This window comes from Falco cherrug, chromosome 3, assembly GCF_023634085.1.
Source record: "Falco cherrug isolate bFalChe1 chromosome 3, bFalChe1.pri, whole genome shotgun sequence".
Lineage (NCBI taxonomy): Eukaryota > Metazoa > Chordata > Aves > Falconiformes > Falconidae > Falco > Falco cherrug.
Window position 1 is genome coordinate 52,207,726 of NC_073699.1, and position 16,908 is coordinate 52,224,633.

At 41.3% G+C, this 16,908-nt stretch overlaps 1 protein-coding gene across 6 annotated transcripts in view; it reads right to left on the reverse strand.

Annotated features, from left to right (window-relative positions):
- DTNA (dystrobrevin alpha) overlaps positions 1-16,908 on the reverse strand; it is a 234,294-nt gene that overhangs the window by 167,445 nt on the left and 49,941 nt on the right. Inside the window, exon 1 of one of the 6 annotated variants that reach the window (XM_055705136.1) lies at positions 10,590-10,649. The exons of the other annotated variants lie outside the window; for them this stretch is intronic. The gene's annotated coding sequence lies outside the window, so the exon portion shown is untranslated. Of the gene's footprint in view, positions 1-10,589; positions 10,650-16,908 lie in introns of those variants that run through there. 6 annotated transcript variants of the gene reach the window in all.

Genomic DNA, 16,908 nt, shown 5'->3' on the forward strand with positions numbered 1-16,908 from the left:
ATGGTAATCAGACTAGCTGATTTATCTGAAAGAATTTCAGCTTTCCTTGCAGTCCATGCTCTCCATAGCCATAAGCGAGAATCCTGACACAGGTTGCTCAGAACTACAGCTACTTTGATAAAGATCGTATCTCTTACACTCACTGTTTCGGTGATAATTTTTTTACAAACAAGATGCACACTAAGGTGCTCTCAGCAGCCAGAATCTGACACGATTAGGGCAAACTCTGGCCTTCTTGTCTAGCAATGAAAATATGCTCTGGGATATGCACAGTCTTTGGCAAGCCTAGATAATGTGTAAACAGAACTCGTAAAAAGCTGCTGTGTCTCATAAAAGGTACTTCAGTTTTAATAGTTTCTTTAAGAATCAATATTTTAAATTAAAGTATCCTTAATTCCAAACAGAGGTTATTAAATGAATAGAGGTGGTACTAAAAAAAAAGTGGGTAGGAAAAATTATAGTAGAGTATGAAAACAGAGATGCTCTTAATAATACTAGCTTCTGTTCTTGAGTATCGAAGGACTGACATTACCACATCCTTCTATCTAGAAAGAAAAACCTCAAACACCACCATTTTTCAAAGTAGTAGTTTTGGTATGTTGTGCTGCCTATTAACCGATGACATTAGCAATGGTGCTTTTTGTGAATGAGCTGTATCTATTTCTTCGTGCAGTGCCTACAATGCTTTTTCTGTTCTGCTGCGTAAGGTGCGAATTCCTGGGACGAGCAGCACATCTCACGGTATCACATATCCTGCGAGCTACATATTTCATCTGAGAGCGGGAGTTTTACTTCCATTAGCATGCAGCCAGAGGTAAAGTTTCATCTCCAAAGCTACATTTAATGTCAGTAGGGTAAGCGCATTTGAGTTGACATCCTAAATCCACTTCCCAGCTGATCACTGAAACAGTTTTGTTGTTTAAAGGCCACTCAATTCGTATGATTGGAGAGTAACAGTCATGGATTTTACTTGCAATTTTACACAGCCAAGATTCTAAATCTCTTTGGAATCTAGGATTTCCCCTCCCCTTTCTTTTAAGCCTTTGTTTCTAACACCATTTGTACACAGAAACCTGAATTTTGTTTGCAAACAAAATGCTGTGGTAGGGCTCTGGTAAGCGGCAAGACAGCAACAGCAAAATTGTGCTTGTGCTCTGCCCTCCTGTTCCCCTCTCTGGCCTCCAGCAGACATGGTGCCTTTCTCACCCATCTGTTACTTCTCATCATGGACACAGAGGGATTCGTATCTCTGCTGTTCTTTTTGTAAAGAAGTCGCCTATACGCTGTATTATATTTCAGACATCAAAGTGACCACTGGGAGTCTAGGCTTGTGCCAACAGCTATGTCAGTTTTAGGGTAAGCGCTGGCAACCTCAGCACCATACAAGCAGAGGAGATGACACTGGCACCCAGCCTGGCCTGCACAGCAGTTATTTCTGTACACATGAAACCACTTGCAACAGCAATATAAGCTCACAGTTGCTTTTATCTGCACATCAGCTCATTCCATTCAGCATCTTTCCTTTTTGTAACATGAAGTTCACAATTTTCCTGCATTATCTAAAATCCGGGAAATATGTTTGTTCATGGAACCTACCAGCTACTCTCCCATCTTAATTAAAGTATTTTTGTCTGAGCAGCTGGCAATCCATTTATTCAGGTAGGAAAGCCCAGAGCATATTTAAATAATGACTGAACCCAGTATAACTTTCTGAACCCCTTAATACATTGCTATAACAAGACTTGTGGTTTAATATGCAAATGACAGCATGTGAAGTGGACTGTGCCCCTGAAGAAGTCAGGAAGGCAACCTTTGTCTGCAGCAAATTGCTGGGATGCAGAATTTCTTCTTTTTGTTTGTTTCCAAAGATGTATTTCCCCATATTGGGAAATCTGCCTTGCATTAATAAAAGGTCATGCCTTTAGTAAACCACTTAACTATGGGTTTTCTTTTTTTCAGTTGTCCAGTTGTTTAATAGCTTTATAACTTTGGAAACTGTTTGTAGAGGTAGAGTCGCTATGATGTATTCATATCCTCTCCATGGTCTTTATGCCTTGGCCAAAATATTTTTCATCAAGTAGTCAAGAAACATGAGGTCCAGTGAGGTGAAAGGCAGGAGAAGCGAGCACAGAAAATCTTGTGAAAGAGATGAGAAAAAAAATCCCAAAGCCTTTTTACTACAGATAACTGGGGAGAGGACTTGTTGATTTGTGTATCTCTTTAAAATGCCACCACTACATTTGCCAGAATTTTGTTTTTATTTTCAACAGGTGCAAGTTGGCTTTGTAAAAAGCACTATTTCTTGCAAACTTTGCCTATTAGTTATCCTTAAACCACTACTACCAGAGAGGAAACTGGAGCAGAAGTAGTGAGTCTGAAAGCAATAAAGGACTATATAAATAAGATCTTTTGAGGGGGAAGTGATCTCACAGTGTTATAAACTGTGAAGTTATTTTCCATGACAAAGAATTTATTTAGGCAGACGTAAGAGGATTGGGGGATCAACAGAGAAATGTATCCAAAAGCATTATGTTGCTCAGTAAACAATATTAACTCTCTGCTCCCCCTACCATGCAACATTCACATTGTTCTCAAGCAAACCTATTCATGTGTGTAAAATACAGTAAGCATGGGGCATATAATAAGTGGAAAATAACATTCATCTGACCACACTGAACAAAACAGAAACTGAATCAAAAGGCTGTTCCTGAAGAAAAGGGAGATTGTTAAAAGAGAAAAGCAACAACAAAAAAACGGAGAGACGAGATGTAATCCTAACATCAGACACACTGATGACAGCAGGATGATTTTCTACTCAATACTGGCCAATGCTGCTTAACCAAGGTTTCAAAATGTTCATGTATTTTCTTTCCTTCTGTTTATTGTTTTCCCTTTGAGATCTGTTTAGCTAAGGGTGGATGTATGGTAGAAACCCAGAAGTTTTGAAAAGCACTTCTTCATAAACCAAAATGGAAGTGAACTTTGAATGTAAGCCACTTCCTTTCCCCGGAGACAGTGCTGCCTGAGAACAAGAAGGATCCTTTTCCCGCTCCTGCCGGAGAGCTGCCAGAAGTGTATTTGCTGCATGTACCTCATGGGGTAATAGGTGAAAGCCAAAAGTACTATGGCATCCTCGATCAAGGTTGTTCTGTATGCTAGGCAGTATAACTACTACAAAGAATTGGAGGCTTTGTCACCTTTATTCAGTACAGTCTTTGACTCCTCGGTACACATTTCTTTTCGCAACCACTTCCTCACTCAGTGCACCACTCTTGTAAACTAGATACCAGAGCTCTGTGTCTCCTGAAGCCCTGCGAAGACAAATACAGCGGAAAGCTTGCCAGATGCTCAAGGCCCAAAGAGCAACTCAGGTGTCATGAGCAGGCATGGACACTCTCCAGCAGAGGGGCTGGATCCATCAAAGACCTTCACTCAAAACAGCTGGTTCTTAGCATGGGTAAGCTGCTCAGGATTTATTTCCCTTGAGGGCTACTGTGTAGGACAAATGTAGGCAGATTTGCACAGTGACAAATAACAGAAGTACTCCTCATGCAAAGGTCATGTGCTCTGCTTAAGTTTACGTCACTACTCCAAAGTACAAGAATACTAAAGCACACTGAAGAAAAAAAAATGACGTTTCTTTTAAGGTGAAGAAAACAACTTATTTTTATGCTAGCCTTGTTCTCAGTCTTACTGAATCACTTGAGCTGAGATATTCCAAAAATACTCGGGCTGAGGAAAACAGCTGACCTGAAAAATTCCAGCTCAAACGTTAAAAGTTTCACAAATACCCTGAAAACCAGGGTACTACAATGGGAACTGCTGGGCAGTTTTCCTAATTGGCGGTGCTACCAACCTATTACATAGTCAGGACTTTACTTTTTTTTTTAATTGCAGATTACATTATCAACTACTCTCTAGTGAACTGAAAATGAGCAGAAAAATAAAGAGGAGGGAAGCAGAAAGGAGGCAGAGGGCAGAGCTGCTGGCTGAACTTGGACAAGGCCTGTAAGATTGTTCCGTGGTCAGTCTGGGAAGTGAGAGACACCAAAGGACATTTTCTTGTGTCTGCCATGGCCTTACAAAGCTGTATCAGATGCATGCACATGCACATCACTCCAACACAGAAAGTTTTTGTAACATTGATAGCCTGCATCTCTACCAAGGCCATGTGCCTGAAACCCACAGCCAGTCAGACTGCCGCTTAAACGCGAGTGGAGCCATACAGGCTGTCGAGATAAAATTATCACAGTCATATTTCAGCAGATGAAAAAGAAACCTGAGATGTGTGCTTGGATTAGATACAAGGAAAAGGATACCTGGAAAAGCAACAGGCAATTTTATTTGTATGCCAAAAGGAAAACTGGAGCAGGTTTCACACAGACTGACCTTTAGAGACAGAGGAGGAAAACAATTCCTTCTTCCCAGGCAGTAAATGAGCATTTCCAGAGCCACATGATGACAGTGTGGTCAGGACTGTACCTCAAATCTGTCTCTGGGACCATGAGGATCTCTCAGCACTGAAGTCTCCTCTCCTAATTCATCAGACGAATTTAAAGTCTTTCTGCAATGACACATGTAGGGCACACAAGATCCTGCTTAGAAGCCCATTTCTGAACGTACGGTTTGCAGTTCTCAGAACAGCTCCAATGAACTGAAAACTGGTGGAGGCTTAACAGCTTGACTTTTTATTTTCTGCTAACTCCAAAATTAAAAACAATAAACAGGTAGCTTGCAACATGTTCTTAGCTGCTTCAATGCAGTTGTGTGTGCATGAACTATAAAGGAAAGGCAAAGTTTTAGAATTTTTAAGTGTCCATTGCTTAATAAATAGTATTACAGAAGTTTTAGTACCTTCAGGCAGGGAAAGACTAGATTCAGAATTGCAATAATGTATTTAATTTCCTGGGGTCATAAAGTTAACTATGAAGTTCTCACATCAGGTCCAGAAAACTCCCAGCACACCAGAAACTCTTTACTTCACAATGAATTACAGTCAGATAGATCTGTCATTTGGAAGATTATAATACCAATGTCCTACTCAACAATCACACTTGTACAGGATGTTGCTTTTAAATTTCTAAGTGGGTTTTTGCACCACTTACCTTTAGTAATGTGTGATCCTATCTTTGGACTGCCTGTTACACTAGTATGAAGTGATACTCCTTTACCAAGGGTTCAAATTTTATTTGACCTTCCATTCTGCCCTGGACGGGTGAATGAATCAGACTGTCAATTTTGTAACAACTAGTTGAATTTTACTTTGAATAAGTTTTCCAGCGGACATTCTTTTCCAAGCATTTTTCCATGAATTTTCAATAGGGTCTGGCTCATGAATTGCATATGACAGCACATAAGAAGGATAAATTACCAGTACAACGTTTGATAAATAGGGTACAAAAGATAATGAGCTCTCCTTTAATAAACAGCTGAACTGCAAGTACTAAGGTCTGGCACTGAAAGCAAAACAGGAGAAACTTGGTAGAGAGAGCTACTTTAATAGTGTGATTGTCATGCACACTTCTCCATGGACTTCATTCAGAATTACAGCTGCTCAGAATCTCTGAAAATCAGACACAAAGGGTAATATTGCATTTAAAACTATGGAAACTATGTGTGTAACACACCGTCTTCCACTACCAGTATTTCTAGAGCATGAAACAGGGTTATTTCATGAATGAAAAATTAACTAATTTATGAATGAATGGACGACCTTTCCCAAAAAGCCATTAGGGCATCAGGAAGGTGGGAGGTTCTTTTCCTAAGCCTCAGACAGTCTGATCTCTTTTGGGGTTTGACCCCATGAGGGAGACTAAAGCACAAAGTAGTCTTGGATACCTTCACTTTGGTCTCCATCAAAGACCACCTTCCTTCCCTGCCCCACAATGACATGCAACCAATCTGGAAGCACAGAGCATGAACCACAGATTTTTTTCACTACAATGGGCCTCAGGGTGGCATCAGAGGCAAAACAGATTTGGTTGAAACCGTAAAGCACTCATGCTATCATCATGCTGGTGTGATAGTTTCAGCAAAGTTTCACTAGACAAACTCAGATTTAAATACGCCTGTCATTTTAAATACTGCTACGGGAATCACAACTGCTGTATTTTCCAGTATAATGAGTGCAAGGGATTTAGGTGGGAACCAACTATTCATTACAAAGACTTTTCTTCCCTGGAGAACTGCAATCTCTTTTGCCCAAACTTTAGCACTTAAAAAATAAGATAATTTACAAGTGTTAAATCTGTTCTCTCCTGCTGCTTTTGCCACTTCCTGCAATATTTGGAAAATCTTGTTCTTTATTTAAAAGCTAAGTTATCAGGTGTGGCTATTAATTCCCCAAACCATCCCGCTTTTTCCTATTTTTGGCTTACATCAACAAGGGAATTTAAAGTGGCCCAGACTGTACCTCCATTCTTAATGCAGTGCATTTGCCTCAAAACGACTGCAGGCGTGCAGCTGGTCCTTTCCCTTGCCCAGTTTTCACTCCAAATCAAGGGAGCTGAGGGTGAGATATCCAGGGCAGCAGAACAGTGCTCTGCATCACTGCCCAGTGGTGACAGGGCTCTTAATAACAATAATTCTGCTGCAAAAGCAAGAGTCAGACCAGACACCCTCCTGGAAAGGTCTCCTGCCCTACCATCTCCATCACGAATGTGCACCACCCAGGGAATGTTCCTGCTTCCTCCTTGAGCTGCCCAGGTACAAGGCAGCTCTAAGCTGGTTTCAGCTTCAGCAGCTGCTAAAACAACATGCATCATCACTGCACACAGCGCGGTGGTAAGTGAGCTCTGCAGCTCCTGGCTGGTGTGGGAGCACATCTCACCAGCCTGGGGAAAGGACAGAGGGGAGCTCATGTGGCCATCTTGCAGATACATGCCCTGCATCCAAACGTGGAGTGGGGACACCACGTCTTCACACAAGCAATTCAAAACAAGATTGTTTGAAGCTTTTTTCATTCCTGTTTTTCCTTTCTCTTCTTCTGTTATCAGTAACATTTACAAGTATGTAAGTCTGAAGCCAGCCCAGGAATAAAGCCTTGTGAAGAAACGATAGCTCAGCTAGATTTATCACGAGTTTTTTCCATTTGAGAAATCTGCTTACAGTGACCACAGATCCTGACTGTGAAAATGTCTAAGCAGGCAAACCTCTTGCCCATAAGGAGTTCTGTTTAAATGAAGAACCACCAAGCACACTGTGGACTTCCTTTAAAGACAAAAGCTTGTAGAAATGGGGCCAAAATATACACTCTCATATGCGTACAGATACATGTATGTACATATGTATATACACATGTATGCATGTTTACTCACACGCTAGAGGTGCCTTAACCTGGAGTCACCCAAACTAGTATATTTGAGCTTTTCCTTTTCAAAATCTGTGACAAGAATGTGATGATGGAAACTTCAGGTTTCAAAAGCCCAGAAACATCTTCAGTAAAAAGGCTTTTCACATCATCTTTGTACTCAGTGTACAGTATTTAAAAAAATATCATTTTAATAGCTGACTCCTTATAAATGATTAATATATTGTATTGCACGTAAGTGCCCTCCTGTTTCTAGGAACATCTAGTTGGGTAATATTCTCATTTGTGATTCATATGCATGTTCTTTTATAATTACAGTGAAATGACAGTTTCTGGGGAAGTGGTTTTTAAAAGTATGTTGGGTGCTACAGGAGAATATCAAAGTATAATAAAACTTACATGGGAAGCAAAAATGATGCATGCCTAATGGCACCAGCTTTAACAATGAACGGAATAAACGCACGTAATTCTCAACAGGATGGATTGAATTTTTCATCCTAGCAATTAATTGCAGAAGACTACATTCAAATGAACAGGCTAAGGAGATAAGCTTGCACGTATCGCCATAACCACTTGATTCAAAAACATATACATGTACGTGCCTGGGTTCCCATCAGCACAGAAACTCTCACTACAAATGCCAGCACAGATCTTTACACATAGTGTTTGGGATCCTATAAACAGAGTAAATGCACGTAAATGTAGCCTCAGCAAATAGCAACGATTAAACCCAGCAGTCTTCATTTCAGTGAGCAGAGAAGTGGCCAGAGCAGCTGGAATGACCTGAAGTTCAGATCCCAGCATTACCAAGAAGCAGAAAACAACTGCAAAATATGCCAGATATGGCACAGCAGGATCTAGTCACCTGTTGTGTCACTTTAGTGAGGGAAGACATTGAGGTAATGGCTGGGAATGACATTTTGCTTGGCTGTTTGAAATTAAAGGAAATACCTTCTCTAAGCATGTGGTAAGCAGAGTGCTGAACAACTCTAACAGCCGATCACCCCCAAGTTCAAGAAAAATTCCTCATAATGACTGCAGCACTTCTACTACTGCTCATGCAGCGCCGGTGGGGACTCTGAACCTCACCTGTCAGTGCTAAAAACTACAAAATAAATGAGTATCAATGTAGCCATCTGCATTTGGAATCAAATTGTTAAGCTGTGGGACTTTGGCATTTATCTTAGTAAAAGTAAATTGCAAGTGTAGTGATCAGCTGGTGAACTGCAGTCTTCCTGGAATTACTTGGTCATCCAGACTGATGACAGAACACACAGGTTAGCTTCCCAAATATCAAATAAAAATTAAAAACTGAAGAGGACAGCCTAAGTCTGACTTACACAATTGAGGCAATGAGCACAGAACAAAACACGTCAGAAGTAAAGGTTTCTTCCAGAAAATTATACAACCAGAATTAATATTACATATTTGTTCAGAATATAAGAAATGCAGCAAGTAAAATATTTTAGCTATGCACAGCTTATTTTTTAGTAATTGCACTGAAAGGCAATGCTTTAAAGGCAATATCCAAATGCTCCTTTAATACAGAGCTATATGGACCTTATTTTGCCAAAATAAACTAGAGAACCGAGAAATCTTTGCAGCTTAAATTACTCTGAGATTTCTGTATAGCCTCATTGCAGAAATACTAACCTGCAATGTAATGTGAGAAAAGTAGCAACTAAGGAGATTCAGACTGAATGTCTGCCTTCATTCCCAGGTGAACAGAAAGCTCCATGACTTGTGTCCAAATATTTGAAAAGCATCAGTACAAGAGAGTGACAGGTATTAAAGACACCCCCCAGCCTTCCCCAATTACATGAATTATCAGATTGAAGAAAGCCAGCTTCCTTCTTTCCCCCTGCTATGGTATTTACTTCCATTCCCCTCAACAGCAATCTAGTCTTCCATGGGATGTAATGGCACTTGAAAACCTTTAGTATGAAGGTCATGACTCAAAGGCTAAAAAATTATTTAAAAAATCTACTACCAATATCAATACAGCAGTTTAAACATAATCATTATGAAGTCTGTGTAACTGTTTGTGTATATGAAGGGCTTCAAGGGGATGGAAAATGTGAAAGATTTTCTCTGATGCTGCTTGTAGTAAAAGTGGATGTTGTGCAAGGCCCTGCCTGTGGGACCAGCTCCCCTGCTAGGAAACACTACTCTGTCACTGGGAGAGATACACAGGCGAGACTCTCCAGCTACGCCTCAGTTGTGGATATCAGGAGCACTGCCAGGTCTTGCCGTCTATGCCCAGCTGCCACCAATGCCGTGCCATGGGCAGAACCAGGTGAGACCATCCCCATACCCTGCCCTTGGGCTGTACTGGGGGGAAATCCAGAAACACCAGCAATAAGAGAAGCCCAGTGCATTCAACAGGCTCCTCAGTCTGGGCAGCAGAGGGACAAGGATTGTTGGCAGCACTGTAAAAAGTATCTGCTGTGCTGCTTGCACCCAGGCTGGGAGATGCAAGGGCCTGTTCTCACCACTGCTGTGGGATTGCAGGTAAAGGGCAGCACGTTCCTGTATTTCTGTCTGGCCTCTCAGATGTCCGCTCTCACCCATCCCGAATGCAGTCAGCAGGATCACTCTCTCACCACGTCTGCACACTATGTGACTCCAGTGTTGCCTGGCCTTTCATGTTCTACTGTTACACAGTAAAAACAGTGACGGATTTCTGCTGAGACAACAGTCAGTACAAAGCACTACCAGAAAACCCCCAAGCAAAAGCCACCCCCAACAATAAAAGAGAATTCAGGGCTCACAAGACAAGTCTATGCTGTTAACAGCATCGCGTGAATAACTTAACAGACCTTTTCTACCTCTACCCTGCGTGCAGTAGTTACCAAAGGGTTTTAAGAAGCACTCCAAATGCCTGACCCCAACCCTAAGAGGCTAAAAATCTTAACAGAAATTGCACATGGAATTCCTTTTCTTTCATAAGCTTCAGAAACGCATTCTTTTAAATCCCCAGTGCTCTTCCATCAAACAATGTGGAGGTGAATAAATGTAGCAAAGAGCAAAGGTACTATGGAGCAGATTCTTCTCTGCCTTTCATTGCATTGTTACAGCCACTTGCATCTGTACCATGAGTTCAAAGCTGGAATAGAAACTCTGTCACTGTCTGACAAAGACTTTGTATCAAAAAGTAACCATCCACATTTTCAACAGTATTTTTTCCTCTCTAGGAAGAAAGTTATCAAACATAAATCATATTTCTCAAAGCCACTGCCAGTACCCAAGTACTCCCCACGAAGAGTTAACTGTACCCTACCCGTAGAAATGATGTTCCTCCAATCGATTGCTCTGTTCCCTGCCTCTTCTGCCTCAGAGTGCTCAGGCCAGATCCTGCCCCAGAGAAAAAGCAGAGTCAAAGGCTTGGGATACTCAGAGCCAAGTCCTGGAGTCAGGCAGTGGGAGGATCAAGGATTGCTGGGCTGAAGCAGCATGGAAGGGAGACATAACAAGGTGCACTATTGTTCAACCATCACACACAGGTAATTTAGAGCATCTTAATTTGAAACTGCTGGCCACCATCTGGTGATAAAATAAGGAGGCACCAAGTGAGTTAAAGCAAGCTTGTCCATACCTGGATATTTTACTTGCACTACATAATGAAACCCATCATCACCTCCATTCATACTGTCACGTCTTTCCCAGTTTAGCAGTTTAATACAATTTGTGTTAGCTTTGTCTCTCCTTCGCTTCAATTACAAGATGATTTCATCTTTTGAACAGATTGCAGTGCACACACACATGCATGTAACCTTCCAATTCAAGACACTTCTGACATGAAAGTGCAAAAGAGAGCAGCTAAGACCTACAAAGTTCTGCCATTCTTAAAAACAAGCACAGAACACAGACATTGGGATGAATATGTTAAACAAGGCAGAATTAAAGGGTTAGAAAAAGAAAGGACTCTGGCAGGCTGCCTGCTTCACAGCTCCTATGTGCATATTTATGAATCCTGGGACAACATCAAAATTAGGCCTAGCTGACCTTTGAAAGAATGAATAATTTCCTAACACAGAGAGATGTTTTAAATATACGAACAGCTTTAAACACCCAAAGTGCTCTGCTTCTAATTATTTTTGCTACATATGAAATATTTGAGGAAAATGTATATGGTATCTTTAATTTGTTAATTACCAGCTGGCTCCTACCGCGCATTATTAAGCTACTATGGCAGTGACTAATGCCTCTGACAACACTAAATTACCAACAACATCTTGTGCAGGAATGTGACCTGAGTGGCCTAGAAAGGACTAGCTGCAGGTGTTTATTTTCAGATAAAGATGGTTTATTAACCCAGGTATAAGACAATAAACATTAAATACCACACGCACAAGTCCTGAGGAGGAAGGCTGCGCCCCAAGCCCCACGTGCTGCCTACTCCATGGGCACCACCATGCCCCATGGCTGAAGTAACCCGGACACCTGCGTGTCACGCTGTTTGCTCATGATACAGATGTGAAGAAGTGTGAGCACTCAGGTTTGCTCTCCAGCAGTGCTTCACATGCTGTGGGCTCTACAGCTCTGGCCCCCTGCTTGGTGACTTAGGTAGGGACACTGGACATGCACAGGTGGTGCTGTAGCAGGCACCGATGTTCAGGACTCCTCCACTTCCAGCCTGGTGGTCCCAAAGGCTGCATGCCCACACTCACACAGTTCCAAAGGCTCGGTGTCAGTGCAAGTTTGTGCATCCCAACAGGACCAGGACCTACGCCATCTCTTCATGCACTTCAGTAATTCCCTGACATGAAGCATGCCAGGGAACTCCTGCTGAAGTGAACGCATGCTGCAGAGATTCCCTTCAGTGTCTGAAAGGCAGGGCTGCTCAGCTGCAAGGGATGCCAGGCAGGGGGTCTAGGAGACTCAGGGATGTCAGGGATTTTGCATCAAGGAAGATCAAGATGAAGGAAAAGTGACTGCCCACAAAACCTTCCTCTGCACAGCTGCAGCCCAGGCACAGCCCTTTTCCACTCACCTCTGAATACAAGTCTTTCTTTTTTTCCTTTTTTTTTTTTCTCAGTCAAAGCATTTGCTGCCAAATTGATTAGATTAATAACGTTTTAGCTTGGACGGGAACTTACACGTCTTAGTAGTGTGTGAAATAATGTTACTCTCCTTTCCAAATCCTCCTGGAGTGGTTAGGAAAGCCAGTCTTTTTTTGCGCAGCTACATTATAAAATTGCTGAACAAACCTATTCTGCTCTAATGGGAAGGGACATATTTTCTTCTCTACCGTAAGTAGGTCAACGAATACATGACGTTGTAAGGACGAAACTGTTTTCCTCTGTCCTCTTCCCTCTAATGGCAGTTTCAAATCATTTAAATTTAACTATGTTTCTAGTGTTAACTATAACATCATTGTAAGGTTATTAACAACTGATATATCGGTGGTCCTAAAGTCTGGATTTTGTGCTTCCCTGCAGGCTTATTCTAGCCTCAGGTATACATACGGAATTCCTACACAGGGCATGTCATTGCACAGTTAAGAAAAGCTGGCAAAGAAATTTGGATGTGAAATGCAACAATACATTAAGAGGCACAAAACTTTAGCTCTCAGCTCTGAGATTTACACTGAGCTTTTGCATCAATGTGATCTCTTTTGGGGGATGAAATTCTGACCATCACCTACTCTAAAACTAAAGTAGCTACATTGTGAACAGTGAACTTGCTCTGAATTAATACTGGCATAAACAAAGACAAAGTATTTTCAGTGGAACTATTCCAGTTCATAGCACCTGGAGACTTCTCTGTATGCATTTCATTGGGAGGGATTAACCAGTAACTGGAGAAACATTTAACTTGCAGTTATAGCTATCTGAATACTAAATGCAAATTAAAGGCCATGGGCAACAAAAAAATACATCTGGGGGGAGAACACACACCCCCAAACAGAAAAAGGAAAAAAATTACATTACACTAAAGAGAATATAAAATGCCTGAAGTCTTATCAAATGTAATTTAAAAAATTAAAATGGGTGTTGCTTTTTTACTGACTGCCTCTATTTTAGAACAGATGGCGTAAATTGGTTTTGTTGACATGACCTGAAAAAAGTAAAAATTAATTAATTCATCTCACGTAATGCCTGTTGTAAACTCTCACTCACCCACACGAGCACTACAAAGGCCACCTCCTGCACCAAAATGTTTGCCATAGCAAAGGTTACACGCTCTTACAACCCACTCCTTGTATCCTTGTCCTGAAAACAACAGGCCAGCCTAGGACAGTAAAGCTAAAGCACATACAAGTGGACACCACTCTGTCTTCAGTGTGAAATTTTTACCCAATATAAACCCATGACTTCAAAGGGGACTCAGATTTCATCCTAAGAATCCAATTACGTGTTTCAAATTTAGGATGGACTGTCAAGTCCCAGCTGACAAAATGATGTTCCCAAGTATTTCAGGACAATGATATTTGAGCTGAAATGCAAAGCCAGCTGTTTATGCCTTAACCACTTACCTAAGGAACATTTCAAATGAGAAAATTATATGATGAGTAAGTGCCTCTGCACCTCAGCAAAATGCATCCCACTCTGCAGGCAGATTTTTCCAAACATAATTTAGATAGCATGTCTTTCATTAAGACAAGAATTCCATGTGCAATATTATCACCAGTATCACCAACTCATTAAGGATGGTAGAAAAGATATGTAATCCACCTCCCACTGTGAGATAAAGTCAGATACACTTCATTCGTGTTTATTAAAGCCTTGTCTAACACCTCCAGTGATGGAGACTCCACAAGTTCCACTGGCAGTGTATTTCAGACATAATGTCTTCCTAGGGTTTACCTCACCTTTCTTGCTTCACTTTAGACCCATTTCTCTTTGTCTGTGGCACAGACTAGAGATGACTGGCCTTCTCACAATAGCTGGTTCTCTGCTATCTGTGCTTGGAAAACTGCCTGCCTCCTACTTGCTCCCCAGCAGGCTGCTCTTCTTTAGGCACAGACTATGTAGATCTTTCAGGTTTCTCTCCTGGTGCATGTTGTCTGGATCTCTGGTCATTTTTACTGCCTTCCTCTCCACTTCCAAAGTGGCCAGCACTTTCTTGAAGAGCAGTGCTCCAAACCAAACACAGGAATCCAGCTAAGCACTCACCAACACGGAGATTGCTCCTACGGGCTGTACTCCCATATGCTTCCCAACATCATGCCTTTCTTTTTTTCCTTTTCTATTGTGCAACAGCTTGACATTGCCAATTCATGTTCAACTAGAGATCCACAGTAATCCCTATACCCTTTCCTGAAGAGCTGCTGTCTCACCAGTTGTTCCCCAGCCTGTACTGGTATCAAGAGCTGCCAGCACACAGTTCAGTGACGCCTCTGGAGCTACACACCACCACTGCTAGCCTCTGTGCGCCCGGTGAGCCAAGCGTGCCCTTGCGATGCTGCCTCACGAAAGGCATTGAGTTGCGTGTAGCTCTTAATTAGCACACAGTGAAAAATACTGGAAATCCAGCAAGGCCCAGGACAATATTTGCATAAACCTTCCCTCTTTTTATCTGCCTGCTCAATCCACCAGGGGCGGGGTAGAACAATTAGGACTATTTCTTCCAAGGCAGAGATATCCAATTTTATTTCTAAGCTCTATACTGAGTCTGTTATGTGTGTGTATATATATATATACATATAGTCATGCCTAATACAAGCCCAAGCAGTCATCTACGATGGTGTACAACAAAAAAAGTATAGGACTAATGACCTTTGAAATAGGTATGGTCAGACCTGGCCAGGCTGAGGTTGCTTTCTGGCAAAGCTTGGTTTCTCTTGGACATAACACAATGAATGACTTCTTTAGTACATTACATGCCCACTTACAAAAGCTGAGGCTTTGTGCACAAGGAATTTATTTCCACCTTGAGGAAAAGTGAGTGGCCTGAAAAATTGCCAGTCTATCTCCTTACTTTATGTCTTTTTCACAGAGAATACATTGTTTCAATGTGGGTGACTATTAAACAGTGTAACAGCAAAGATTAGGCCCATTCCTCCCAAGCTGCCACCAGATTATGAGTAACTGCATGGCTCTCAGCAGACACCTATTCACCTTTCAGTGAAAATGCACTGTGAAGAGTTCACCTAAGCCTGGAGAGTGATTTTTTTTAAAAAAGCCTCTGAACTCCAGCACTTTTAATTCTATTGAGGAATACATCACCAGTTTTAATGTAGACAAAGAACCTACATTTGCTTGGATCCTTTTCAACCATTCACCACCTAAATTACTTATTTAGCTGTACAATCTCTGAAATTGTATTTACTGTCTCTTAGACTCACATAATTGCTTCTTGCCATCAACACTTTAGCAAGTTTCCTCTGCTTACACCCACTTCCTACTATAAAACTTTTTTTCAGTTGTTCTGCTGAATGTTATGCCTGACCTGAAATTTTATATACCAGATAATAGTCAAGCCAAATGTATTATTTATGCATTTTCAGCAATTTTCAAAGCTAAAATTAATGAAAAGAAATAGTTTTCCTTGTGCTAAAAGAAATCTTTTATCATTCTTTTGCTGAGAAGCATTCATTCCTCCATGCTTTCACACAAAAACTTGAAACCTGGCAGGCAGGTTTCTTTCTGCTGTCTTTCTGCCACTATCATCAAACAGCCTTATTTGATGATTTGATGAAATTAACTTATTAACAAAAGGCATATTTCATCCCCGTCCAATGATGGTTCACAGGGAGCTTCAAAGCTTGTGAGTGCAAGTGATTGCTCTGCCAGCTGAAGGTCTGAACCTTGCTGACGACTTCTGTTTTGAACTGACATGGGTCTATGGGAGATGTGCTCAGAGGGCTTCTTGCAAGCCATGCACAAATTCTTGTATTTGAAGATGTGTCTCCTCCAGAAATTTCCTCCCTAAATGGGACTCTGTAGGCAAGACGAGGAGATGGAGCAAGGATTTGCACTGAATTACCACTTCTGGATGTGCTGCCAGCCTGCCCTGGCTGCTGTGACTATGTGTTCAATGAGTCAGCCAAAAATTCATCCAACTCTACAGCTGGAATTAGAGGGAAGACGACTTGGAGGTTGGGATGAAAAGGATTACCAATGGCTTGACAGGTGGCAAGAGAGGTGGGAAGCCAGGAGGCAGAACAGGTTGTAGGGGAAGTAATACGATAGATGGCATTATCAGAAGTGGGTTTTTTCAAAAGAAAAACATGACCTGTTTACAGAATAGCCTGGCAGAGTAAATGGCTTGACTCTCAACTCCATTAAGATCTCCTTGCATTCCTCTACCAGCATAATATAATTTGTACCTGCATTAAACTGATTACTTATTTTCCCTAGTAAGACATGCAAATTGATCAAACTTTTAAGGACAAAAATAAAACATAAAACACTTTGCATTTGGTTTGATCTGTTTGGAAACACATTTTGTTTGTGTATATTCAAAGAAAAGTGAAATATTTGTAATTGTAATAGCAATTAAAAATACACATCAAGTACCAAGATAAATGCTTTCAAACTTGGGATCTATGATGCACCTTTTTTCCTTGGGATCTAGTCTGCAAAAGACTGGCCAGCTCTCCTAGCTTAAATTTTTTTTTTACAGATTAGGATGCCATGTTGAAAGAGTGGTAA